The 13,218-nt window shown below is 37.5% G+C and overlaps 1 long non-coding RNA gene across 1 annotated transcript; it reads left to right on the forward strand.

Annotated features, from left to right (window-relative positions):
* Nucleotides 1-9,321: 9,321 nt before the first annotated feature.
* LOC126632078 (uncharacterized) lies at nt 9,322-10,507 on the forward strand. The gene is made up of 2 exons (XR_007626567.1): nt 9,322-9,860; nt 9,988-10,507. It is a non-coding gene; the product is annotated as an uncharacterized LOC126632078 (long non-coding RNA).
* The last annotated feature ends 2,711 nt before the right edge of the window (nt 10,508-13,218 follow it).

The following is a 13,218-nucleotide window of genomic DNA, read 5'->3' on the forward strand; positions in this document are numbered from 1 at the left end:
ATATATATTGACAAAATATATGAACACATATGCAATACATATAATTGAAAGGAAAATATAAATATAGGGGGTTCATGAATCGTGGGGAATATTTTCATGCTTCATGGTCATTGTAGATCAATTTTTTAAAATAATAAAATAATCATAAAGAGACTGATTAAAACGTAGTACTCCCCTGATTGAAGAATAAACTCTCTTTAGCGCAGTGTCAAAAACGTGTTGATAACGTGTTGTAGGGGGTGCGACATAGAGAGAGAAGAGAGAGATGTGTAATTATGAGGTGTGTTCTATTCCACCCCATTGTGCCTTTATTTATAGTAGAAGAGAAGGTTAATTCCTTACCCTAATATGATTACAACTCTAACATGATAATATCTAACACTAGAGAATATTCCAAGATATCCCTAGATACACTAGGATTTACACAATCGCATTTCTAATCTAATAGGACTGCAACAACCATAACTAAAGCACAGGCAATGGAAAACATATCCCATAAATTCCTATTATGATTTGATAATCTTGTGACATTGATTCTTTCCTATTATGATTTGTATTACTTGGAGAGCAAGTTTCTCTCTTCTCATGGTTTACTATAAATAAAAGCACAGACAATGGAAAACATATCCCATAAATTCCTCAATTCTCTTTCTCTCTCTTTGGCACATCCCTAAAATAATAGGCCACAAGATGTTATCAGCATGCTCCTGATGCCGCGCTAAGAAAACTATGCTACAAACAAATTCACAAGATCTATTATCGCAATCCAGGTTCTTCTAAAACACAATCTTAATTGTCGATAAATATTTTTTTCGATCTGATTGCATGAAACATTCACTATTGAGCATGAACCCTAATTTTCCCTTATCCAAATATATATTCTACTCCAACTATTGTTCACAATTTTATTATCATTAATGTTATAATTGTGGCAAATTGTATCTATGTGATATAAGAAATGAAAATGAACAAACAAGAAAAAAAAACTCTAAAACTTGCACCGGATGCCTTGAGCTCTCACTAAGCCGAGCTGCTTATGCCACGGCTTGAAGCCATAAGTCGTGCCGAGCCACCACGCCACCAATTCGAGGAGCCGAGCTCCCACAGCTGAGCACAGGGACCTCTAAAACAATGAAGTTTAACGTCGTCTTCCCAAACCTCACTAGGTCGCCGCCTAGTAAAGCCAACGATGATCCTTACCATTGACGATCTGCGGCCGTCTTTCCTTGTTGAACCCATTCATCTCTGACAACAAACCGACAAGTTTCCAGGCGAAATCTCGTCAGATCCATCGACATTCAATTTGAATCTCTGAGTTTTTGGACTACCCCGACGTCGAGATCCTTCTTCATTGAAGTTTTGTGTTCATACTTTTAATTGGAACCCAAAGTTTCAAATATAGTATTGTTTGGACCTAAAATTACACTATCAACCGGTGCAATCTAGGCCATTGAGTGAGCAAAGTTTTAAACCATTAGATGGCTGAGTCAAGATAATTTTTTTTTCTTATTAGAGAATTGTTGCAGTCATATTAGATTATGAATGTGATTGTGTAAATTCTAGTATATCTTAGAATATCTCTTATATTCCTATTAGGAGTAGATTACCCATTAAATGTTGTAATCCTAAAAGGAAAGGTTTTTACCTATCTTACTAATATAAATAAAGGCACAATGGGGTGGAATAACACATACCCACAATTACACATCTCTCTCTCTTCTCTTTATCTACGCTGCACCCATCTCTCTTTCTGACCCCCATAATTCTTCAGTAAATTATGCCTACAACACGTTATCAGCACGCTCTTGACGCTGCGCTAAAGAAAGTTTGATCTTCAATCTGAGGAGTATTACGTTTTAATCATTCTTTTTTTATTATTAATTCTTATTTTATTGAATTGATCTACATGCTATTAATTCAATTTAATTTTTTGTGTTGAACATGATACAACACATTGGAGATACAATTCCGGCTTTATGAGAAGGATCATCTACAAATTCAAAAGCTTTTGTTATTTTCTGCCAATCAGGTACGCTTAAAATAAAGTAAGATAATTGAAACAACCATGAAGCATGAAAACATTCCCCATGATGCATGAACCCCCTATGTTTATATTTTCCTTCCGATATATATATATATATATATTTTTTTTTTTTTTTTTTTGTTTCATGCATTACACAATTAAATTGTTATGTTGAATTTGTGAGTCAAAGTATAAATCAAATTAGAAGCATGATTGTTTTTCTTTTGGGTTCTGAAAACCCTAAAAATCTAAAGAAAAAAAAAAGGAAAGAAAAAAAAAGGAAAAGTCATAGCTTTGGGACAAAGAGAAATAGAGAGACAGAGAGGGAGGGGAGAGTAGCACGGGGGACGATTTGCAAGAAAAATGATTTGAAGGCTGTTGTCTTGCAGGAAAAAATACGGAGAAAAGAAGTGATGGGGGACGAAACAAGAGGAAGAAAAGGGAAGAACTCTCCAGAGAGAGCAGTGGAGTGTCTGGCTGTGTACTTTGGATGTGTATTATAAAATATTATTGAATTAATAATAAAATATTATTAGATTTGTATTATATAATATAATATTATAGTTATTAATTATCCTGTTTTTTAGTCCGACACTGCACCAAACGCTTCACTAAGCTAGTCCAGCTTAGTCTAGTCTAAGCCAGTCCAGCTTAATCCCTGAATCTAGTCCAGTCCGAGACAGTCTGGTGCAACAAACGCACCCTAAGTGGATTAGACTGAACTACCTATTAATGTAGTCCAATGTTTGTTACATAGTGTGGGGCCAAGTTTAACGAGACTAGAGGGGACTCGCATTGACTAACGAACTCACGAGAAGTTCTTAGCAAGAGCCCCCGCTAAAACCACTTTCTTTCTCTGCACTCTCGTCTAAGTCCCAGACCCCTTCCCGCGCCTCTTCCGTCTTTCTTCTCTGCCCTATTTTGCCTCTTTCTCCTCCAACAAGATCCACATACCCACCCCCACCAACTGTCGTGGGCATAGGTTGCCCTTTTTTTTGGAACTACTCTGGCCAGAGGCCACTGACTTGCTGATGGAACCCTCACTTACTCGTCCTCCTTCTCATGCACCTCAAAATCCAAGGTCCACTTAAATTGATTTCACATTTTTGGAATTAGCCCAATTAATGGAAGGGCTGCGATGAAGGAGTTTTTATTGGTTGTGGCTGCGACGGAGGAGTTGGAGCTATGATTAAGGAGTTGTTAGTTCTGATTTTTTTTAATGGAGTTGGGGCTGTGATGTTGGTTTTCATGGAAGATTTGTGGGCTGTGAAGGAGTTGGCAGGAAGATACCAGAATGATTTATTTTACTTTTTTGTTTTTTGGATTTTATAATTTTAAAAAAATTAATTACTTTTATTATCACATCCCTTTGTCCACTGCAACAAATGTTTCACTAAATTAGTCTAGTTCAACCTATTTTAAGTCAATCTAGCTTAATCCCTGAAATTAGTGTAGTCCAAGATAGTCTGGTGCATCCCAGCACGAAATAAACACAGTATTGGACTAACAACTAGTCCAATCCAATCTCACTTAATGAGGATAAACAAACGCCCCCTTAGAGTACAGAACTCTACTTCTTTCTTAGTCTTTCTTAGTTTTTCTTGGTTTCTTACTTGATTACAAGCTTATAACACCAGGCCCATATTTATAAAATTGGATCCTCCCCAAGGCAATTCATCTAGATCCTCCTGACCCATTAACACGGATTGAATTTTGATCCAACAGCTATAAACAGGAGACACCTTTAAAAGTTATAATAATTGTAGATGTTAGATCAAACTCCAACGAACCGTGTTAGTTGTTCAAGAGGATCCAGAGACTATGCATTCCCATATTTATAGATGTGCTCAACCGACCTCCTTAAGTGCCCAACCGACTTGGGCTTTCATATTAGCCACACATTTATCTAGTCTTGTAGTTCTTTACAAAGAGCTATTTTATCTTAGATTTTTATAGGGTAAATTACATAGTAGCCCTTCAGGTTTAAGGTTTATTACAACCCCATACAACATATTTAAAACATTTCACTTTCATACCTCACGTACTATTTTATTTCAAAATAATACAACCGTTACATTTTCCATCCATTGATCTATTAAGTGCTGACGTGGCTGCCACATTTGTGCCACATGGCTGCCAAATGTGTCACATGGCAAATATAATAATTTTTCAATTTTTTTAAAAAAAAAAACTTGAATCTTCTAAAATAAAATATAAAAAATAAATAAAAAAAAAACTTATCCCCCCTCTTCCAACTCTCTTTTCCCCGCAACCCCCAAACCCAGAAACCTTATCCCACCCTCCTCCTCCTCTCTTCTCCCTCATCTTCATCTTCTTCCCTCTGCAACCCAGAAATAAAAAAAGAAAAAAAAAGCCCTTCAGTTCGTCTTCCCCACCCCTCATCTTCATCCTGCTCCTGTCTTCTCCCCCATCTTCATCTTCTTCCCACTGCAACCCAGAAAAAAAAAAATAACCTTTCAGTTCGTTTCCCCCCTCCTCTTCCCCTCTCTTCTCCCCCATCTTCATCTTGTTCCCTCGACTCCCTTACCACCAACTCGGGGAAAATAAAAAAATAAACGGATCCCGTGTACGACGTCATCGCCAGGTTCGTGAGGGGGGAGGAATGGATGATGATTTAAGAAGTGAGGGGTGGGTGTGTAGAGGAGAGTGGGGGGTGTGGTAGAGGAGGGAAGATGGTGGGTGCAGAGGGAGGGATGTAGGTTTCTGGGCGAGGTGGGTCGTGGGGGAGGGAGGAGGGTCCCTTGGGGGGTTTTCTTTCTGGGTTTCTGGTTCGTGAAGGGGGGGTTTCCTTTCTGGGTATCTGGTTCTTGGGTGGGGGGGGGGGTTCACAGGGGTGGTTTTTCTCTTTTTTTTTTTTTTGTTTGGGTTAGAAGATTTAGGTTTTTTTTTAAATATATATTATTTTTGCCACGTGATACATATTTGGCAGCCACGTGGCACAAATGTGGCAACCACGTCAGCACTTAACGGATCAATAGATGAAAAATGTAACGGTTGTATTATTTTGAAATAAAATAGTACGTGATGTATGAAAGTGAAATGTTTTAAAGATATTGTATGGAATTGTAATAGATCTTAAACCTGAAAGGTTACTATGTAATTTACCTATTTTTATATGCATGCATCGGCCATTGCTAGAATTCTCTAGCAAAATCCCAGGATAGAATCTTCTAGAATAATTTAGTTTCTTTGCACCTGATCTTGGGCTGCCCTTAATGGGCTGGAGTTGTACTTTAACAGACTTGACTAGCAGTAGCACCTGATCTTACTATTTAATCCATTAATGACAGAGATTCTTCTTATGTGAAACATTGCACAATTTTACAAGTCATTAGGGACATTTACTAGCAGTAGCAAATATACGTTGAGACTAGGTGGTCTTAGGACCATCCGAAAAAATATACATATCCTTCGAGGTCTCTTAGAATGTTTAGTATGGATTTTTTTTTATGCCCAACAAGTATTTGATATAATGTTTGCAAAACATATTTCGGCAGCAATTGACAAGTTGCGTCCAGAGCACTCAACAAATTGTCTCGGTAGCACTCGTCAGATTGCTTCGACATATATCGATATATGTTGGTATGTGCACAACATAGTTCAACTGATGACAACAAGTTCAAAAAGTGTTCAACGAAATACCTCAGTGAATATTTTTTTTTTTTTTTTTGCACTCTTCGCTCTCTGTTTCTATTAAAAAAACTTAAACTTTAACACTAGGGCTCTCCCAATGTTCGAATCCTAGATCCGTCACTTTATGTAAGTGGTAACTTTGAGTGTACCCTATGACATATAAGTTATTTCGTTAGGATCTTCTGTACTTTCCACTGCAAAATCTTAGGCCTCGTTTGACAGCTCAGACTATACTGACTATTTCAGTCAGGTAGGATAAATAGTCATTGGATAGTACTGATTAAATTAGTCGGACGTTTGACGCTTTCTCGGATTAATCTGTGCATTAAATAATACTTTGGACTATAATAAAAAAATTAATATTTTTCAACAAAATAATTGATGTTAAAATGAAAAAGAAAAAAAAGAAAAAAAGGAGAATACTAAAGAAAAACAGAAGAAGAAAAAAAGAATTAAAAAAAGAATAATGTGCACCGACAAAATAAAAAACAAAGAATGAAGGAAGATAAAAAAAAAATCCCCAGGTTGTCTTCCTTTCTTCATCGTCTTTCCCATCCGCAGTAAACCCTGTTGATGAACCTTCCAATCCAGTAACCCCACTTCTTAATTTTGCATACCAGTCGATAAGAACTAGGTTAAAAGCTCCACAATGGTCAAATAAAAGAAAATAAAGATCAAATCTGATGAAGGTCAAAACTCTCAACACCTTCTTCATGTACTGTAAATTTTTATATCTAACGCATGAAAACACAAACTAAATAACGTGGGCTTTATGTATAGGATATGCTCTCATAATTTTCTTAGTGTTTAACAGTAGTATTCTGTGTTTTCCAATACAAAAGATTCTTTTCGTGCAGAAGAAACAAAATAATCTCACAATCAAGTAGTCATTTTTCTTCTTTTTCCCACTTTCTGTCTTGTTTGTCTCCCACTTCATGCAATTTTACATGTCACGACACACCGACGGACCAAAAGTGGTGGATTCTTTTTATTTTTCTTATAATAGTTTTTTTTTCTTTCCTTATTGTGGTTCTCAAAGGTACGTTTGATATGCAAACGGGATGAAACGGGACGGGACGGGATGGGACGGAACGGGACGAGACGAGACGGGACATGACGAAACAGATGATGTAAATATTGAAAAAGATAAGGAGAAATTTTGTCATAAAATGTTATAAATTTGTGTTCCACAGATGTGGAACGGGTCGTTCCAGGGGGAAGAGGTGGAACGAAAAATCAGCCAAATTTCGTCCCATGGGACAACCCGTTCCATAATTTTTAGGCGCACCAAACATGGGACGGAACTGCTCGTCCCGTTCCGTCTCGTCCCACGTACCAAACGGTACCAAAATCAAATATCATGTAGTTCTTCACTCTGTTAATTTAATTTATTTTTTTCTTAAATATAGAGGGCATGACAAGGATTTTGTCCATCCATCTCTTTTTCCCCATCTCAATATTTTATTTTCCTACCCATCTTATATTCTCACTCGTTATCAAAAGTAAAGGAAATCCATATTATTTTCCCACCCACCTTCCCAAAGTACCATTACCCCCAACACCTTACTCATTGGCCTCCTATTCCATCTGTACTGGCCACTTAAAGCTCAGATCCTATCATATTAATGCTTGATTTCCTTCTCCAGCAATATGTTCTCCATTCTATTTTCACTTCTTTGAATAATATTTCCAAATATGATGGAAGGGTTGGCTTTCATTGTTGCATTCATCGGTATAAATAATTAGTTTGAATTACAAGAGTCCTACTGGGATACTGAGTTCCCATCTATATCGAATACACAAGATTACAATTATCACATCCTTTGACAGATTACAATATACTTCTAATCAACATGGGACTATCGCCTAGCTAGCGGGTTTGGCAACGGCAATGGCATGTCAATCCACAATAATCGCCTTCCCTCCAAATGCCTCATCCCCTTCCTCTCTCTCCTCACCATTCACCGTCACAAAGTAACAGAAACATGACCCTCACTCCAGTCGGTCTTATAGCCTTGATCACAATAACATGCTGAGGTTGGAGTTTTGCAAAAGAGTGAGAGAGCTTGGAGGAGACAATAAAACGACGATGCGACGAGTGTTCATTTTTTACTGTCATCATTTTTTACTGTCCTTATATGTTATTTTATAAGAAGATAACTTAGTCATTAAAAATTTTAATAAAAAATAAGGTGAGAAGATAAGACATTGAGAGGGTATAATATCACTTTTTTGTTTTTTTTTGTTAATCTTAGTTTACTATTTTGAAGTTTTTTTTTTTTTTCAAAATTTTATACATCAAGTTTTTTCGTCCTAATCTGATATCTAAAGTCTTAATTTTGAGACACTTTCTTACAACCTACAACCGTTAAGTTTTCCTTCAGAGTCTCTGTTACCTGATGACGTGGCCCCCAAATAGACTCACGTGTTAATATAAGTCCACGTGGATATTAAAAAAAATTAAAAAGAAAATTGTCTTCCACCTCCCACCACATCCCCGTACCCTTTCTCTCTAATTTCCCAAAACCCGACTTCCCTCTGTAGAATCCCCAAAACCATGCCCAGACCAAAACCCACCTCCAGATTTGTCCTCTTCACCCTCACCCTCTTACTCCACTTCCCAATCCCATCAAATCCTCTAAACCCAAAAACTCCGCCGCAGGCGAAACCGAAGACGGAAGAGCAGCACCATCAGCAGCGGTTCCGGCTCCGACGTCAGGATGAGCAGCGACAAAGATTGGAAGAGCGAGAACGGGAGGATACGGCGTCGTTGGTGGGTCCGGGTGTTCGATCTGGACCTCCGATCGATGACTCAGAACTCGATAACCTCGAATGCCTTAAACAACTCCAAATTGGGTCCGATTCCACTGTCGAAATCAGCCAAAAGCAACCCGGACGTTTGGTATAGCTTTTTGATGTGGCTCCGAGTCAGCCCGTGAGCTCTGAACAGACTCAGTACCGAGTCAAGGTTGTGGGTGGCTGTGGGTTCGAATTGGAGCTTCATGGAAGTAGAAATGGTATAATCTTGAGACAAACCACATGATTTTTTAAGGTGGGTGTCGGAAGTGGAGGTTGGGAAATGGACTTGGAGTAGGAGGGCGAGGGTGAAGAGGACGCATTTGAAGGTGGGTTTTGGGGGATTTTACAGAAGGAAGTGGGTTTTGGTAAATTAAATAGGAGTAGGAGGGTGTGGGTGTGGGGGAAGAGGGATGGAGATGGCAATTTTTATTTTTTATTTAAAAAAAATAAAATATCCACGTGGACTTATATTGACACGTGGTGTCTTATTATTGTTTATATGGGTATCACGTCATTTTTGACAGAAAACTTAACAGATGTACGAAAGTATCCCAAAATTAGAACTTTAGATTCCAGACTGGAACAAAAAAAACTTGATATAAAGGTTGAAAATCAAAAAACTTCAGAATAGTAAACTGAAATTAACTTTTTTTTTTAAAAACCATTTTTTAGGTTGTAAGTGTTGTAAATATTATGTGGATGGTCCACATGAATAGTTTGTTACTATTTATACATAGTATTTTCACTATTTATTTGTGGAAAATTTGTAAAGTGAATAGTCTTTTTTTTTTTGTTTATATAAAGGAAGAAGAGGAGATGAAGGGATTAGGGGTTCACGGGAGAAAAGAAGGAAAAGGAAGTAAGAGAGAGAGAGAGGAAAGAAGAGGAAGATGAGGAAGATGAGAGGGAGATATAAAGAGAGTTATCTTTGTACTCCTATTATTTCAAATTATAATGAAAGCACCACTGCTGCCCCGAGGACGTACTCCAGTCACACTAACTGTAGAGGAACCTCGTAAATTTTGTGTCTTGTTTCATTTATTCCACTGCACCCACAGTCGATTTCACAACACGTTATCAGCACGAAAAGCTCTCATGTCAGTGGAAAGCACAACACCATAAATCCGGTGAAGCATTATCTACCTCTCACCTCGGTCAGCTAAAATCTCACAGAGTAGAGACGGCAAGCCAGACATGTCAAACAGAGAAGATCATCTTGTCACAAAAATCCATCAACCTTTCTTTTATCACTTTTCTTTTATCACTCTAACTATTGATGTGCTAATCCTTATCCCTGCTAGACCTGCAATCTATTTTTTCTCTCGTGGACAAGAAAGATGGAGAGATCTTACAGACAAACAAAGGTGCAGCAAAACAAGCAAAGGTATGTCCATTTTCGTTTCTCCCACCGCGCCAGAAACGCCCCACCGATTTCCGATGCGAATTGAAATTTCCAACGACCTGAAGTCGTCACGAGATAAGAAAACTCGTACCTGACAACTGGTTTTCAGAGATCCAGAAGAATCTCATTAGACTTGGAAACCCAGATCGTGTCGTTCTCAATGGATCTCGAGGACCTCCATGAATCCTCAATTGTCTGAGACGGTGATGGCATGACTGACTCCACACAGGCTTCCCTCTCTTGTGCCTTCGTCAACCTCACTGTCATCTATGTCTATATGGAGAGGTTCTTGCTTTGCGATGCCATGTTCTTTGGGCCATGCAAGAACAACGCCAGTCTCTGGTAGCCTTTTTGGATTGAATTGGTTTTGTGTAACCCCCACAACAACCCAGCTGGTACTGGATTTCGAGACTGGTAGAGATAGACAAAGAAAAGGGGAAATGGGGCCAATGATTTAGAAAGGTGCGTTGCACCATGTAAAATAAAAGAAATAAAACCAAAAGTTTTTGGAATGTTGTAGCATGTGAATGAATAAGAAAAATAATAATAAAGGTAAAGGTTTTTTTGATGGTGTTACACCATCTGAAAAGAAAGAAGAAAATATGTATATATTTATTTATGTGCATGGTGTTGGTTTAAAGCCCATGTCACAAGTTCTATTTACTTTAAAGCAATTTATTTATCATGGACGGTTTTACCGCCTACTGCTTTAAGTTTTGATTTATGTGAATGGTGCTGAATTAAAGCCCTTGTCACAAGCTTTAATTTATTTATTGTTCAATTTATTTACTATGGCTGGAATTACCGCCTATTGCTTTAATTTATTTATTGTACTTATCTTTTGTTACGATGAGTATAACAAGGACCCAGAGTTCCTTGATTAGATCAGCACCTGCAGTTTCTTGATCCTCATCACATAAAATGATTGGACCCGAAGTTCCATCATGCAAAAAGATCAAACATGAAGTCCCTAGATCCTCAAGATCAGGACATGAAATTCCTTGATGAGTACCGTAAGTTTGAAGTGCCGCAGTGCCTCAATTTAACCATAATAAAGGACATAAGAGTCTCAGTTCACAGACTATTTAATAAAGACCAGAAGTTCCTTATGTCCATACTTATAATGGTTTAGCAGAAGCATTTATTAAGCGGATGAAATTGATTACCAACGCTCTGCTCATGAAAACGAAATTGCCAGTTTTCTACATGGGGACATGTAAACTTTACATGATGCATTATTAATTCGGTTGAGATATGTTATCAACCATTAATACTTCTCAGTACAACTCGGGTTTGGGAACCAACCGAACATTATACATTTACGAGTTTTTGGTTGTGTTATCTATGTGCCTATTACACTGCCACAACGTACTGAAATGAGGCATCATCGCTGATTGGGCATTGATGCTGAACACCATCTATCATTCAATATTTGGAATTCTTGATTGGGGATATGTTTACCGCATGGTTTGCGGACTGTCATTTTGATAAAACAATTTTCCTGCCATTAGGGGGGAAAATAATATCGTTCCAGAAGAACGATGAGAAAATATCATTCCAAAAGAATGATGAGAAAAGACCGTTCTAGAAGAACGAAGAGAATTTGTCTTATTTTGATTCACGATGCAATCAATGAGAAAATGAAATATGAATAATTGAATGATGCAACGAAAGTGATGAAATCATATATACTTACTGCAAATGTGCCTACAAGAATTGATGTCTCTGTTGGATAAAATAATGAGACAGTAAATGATTTATCTGTTGCACGCCTGAAGCGTGGCAGATTTTTAGACTCAAAAGGTTCAGTTATTCGAAAGAAGAATAATATGGCACTACTGAACTATTGCATTCCCGAAGCATAACTGTTGCATGCCAGAAGCATGACAGTCGCCGCATGGATACACGTCCCAGATAGGACAATCCACAGACATGGGAATGTTGATGTCTCATACATGGAGCATAATAGACATATAGGTTCCAATGACTCAACTCCCGGAAGTGGAGATTAAAATCCAAGCTCTATAACGCTCAAGAGGAGGTTATGATCCACATTCTCTAAATTATGACTATCCTGGAAGAGATAGCGTCATGCCCTTGAAGAGGCAATGGATATCCAAACAAATGAAAAGCTTTTATGCATGTGCATGCACATAAGAATATGGGATCACGGATTGATGATAACCAATGGTAATTTTGGTTTTTACAAGTAGCTACTAAATTCATCAATGAGCTATGTTAATATTGAGTCACGTTCTTTTGTTCGTCGACAAAAGAAAAATTATTGGCCAAAATGGAGAAAGGCAATTCCATTACAATTTTGTAAGAACGTGGGCAAATGAACCTATATATATTTGAATACAATACAAATAGCCAAAAGATGTTGAACCCAGGAGGTTACATTGGGCGTTTGTAATACAGTGAAATACACTCACATGATATGACACAAGGTTGTAAACAAGTTCATATAAATGGAGAATTATATACGAAGGGTTGTGAGTCGCCCACATTATATCTCCATAAGTAAATCCCTCAAGTATACATGGGAGCAAATTGCTCTGTATAAATTTCAAAGGAAAATGTGTCATGAAGTGTAGAAAACCCTTGAAGGATTCAAATTGCTTGAAGTAAGCCTCTGAAGGGTAAAACATAAAATATGTACTCAATACCAATGGATGATATAAATTGTCTTAGTGAGTACTATCATTATGATATTGTTGCAACATACTAAAATCTCTTGCAAGAGTCAATGACATTAAATTATAACTCTTGAAGAGTTGATGATATTAAATTGGGACTCCTGAAGAGTCTAGAAAAATTATAAAGTGTTGAAGGAATTATTGTCTCGAGCTGCAGATCGAACAATCTACCAACACGAATCTTATCCATGATATTTATGATATTAAAAGAACCATATGGATTGAAGATTATGAGTTGAATACTCATATGATGAAGACACTAAGAATAATCATTTATCTTCGTGAGGGTAAAGATAAATTAATATTTGGTCCAGAAGTACCACATCTTAGTGAAGTATATGCTTTATTGTATTTGGCACAATACATTGAATGAAATAAAGCTTATTTATTAATATCTCCAAGAAATTACAGATATATACATACACATGAGTTAAAACAAACAAACAGGATGGAACCTTCACAAATGTTACTCATGTGAAGCCTCAGTACTCGGAAGTACCCCAGAAGGGGGAGGCACTGGAGATTGATCATGTGGCACCCCAGTACTTAGCAAAACGCCAGAAGGGGAAGGCATCAGTTGCTTTCGGAATCTAGCAACGAACCTCTGGTGATCACTTTGAATCCGACTTTCGGATTCCTGC

Source organism: Malus sylvestris, chromosome 1 (assembly GCF_916048215.2).
Source record: "Malus sylvestris chromosome 1, drMalSylv7.2, whole genome shotgun sequence".
In the NCBI taxonomy this organism is placed as follows: Eukaryota; Viridiplantae; Streptophyta; class Magnoliopsida; order Rosales; family Rosaceae; genus Malus; species Malus sylvestris.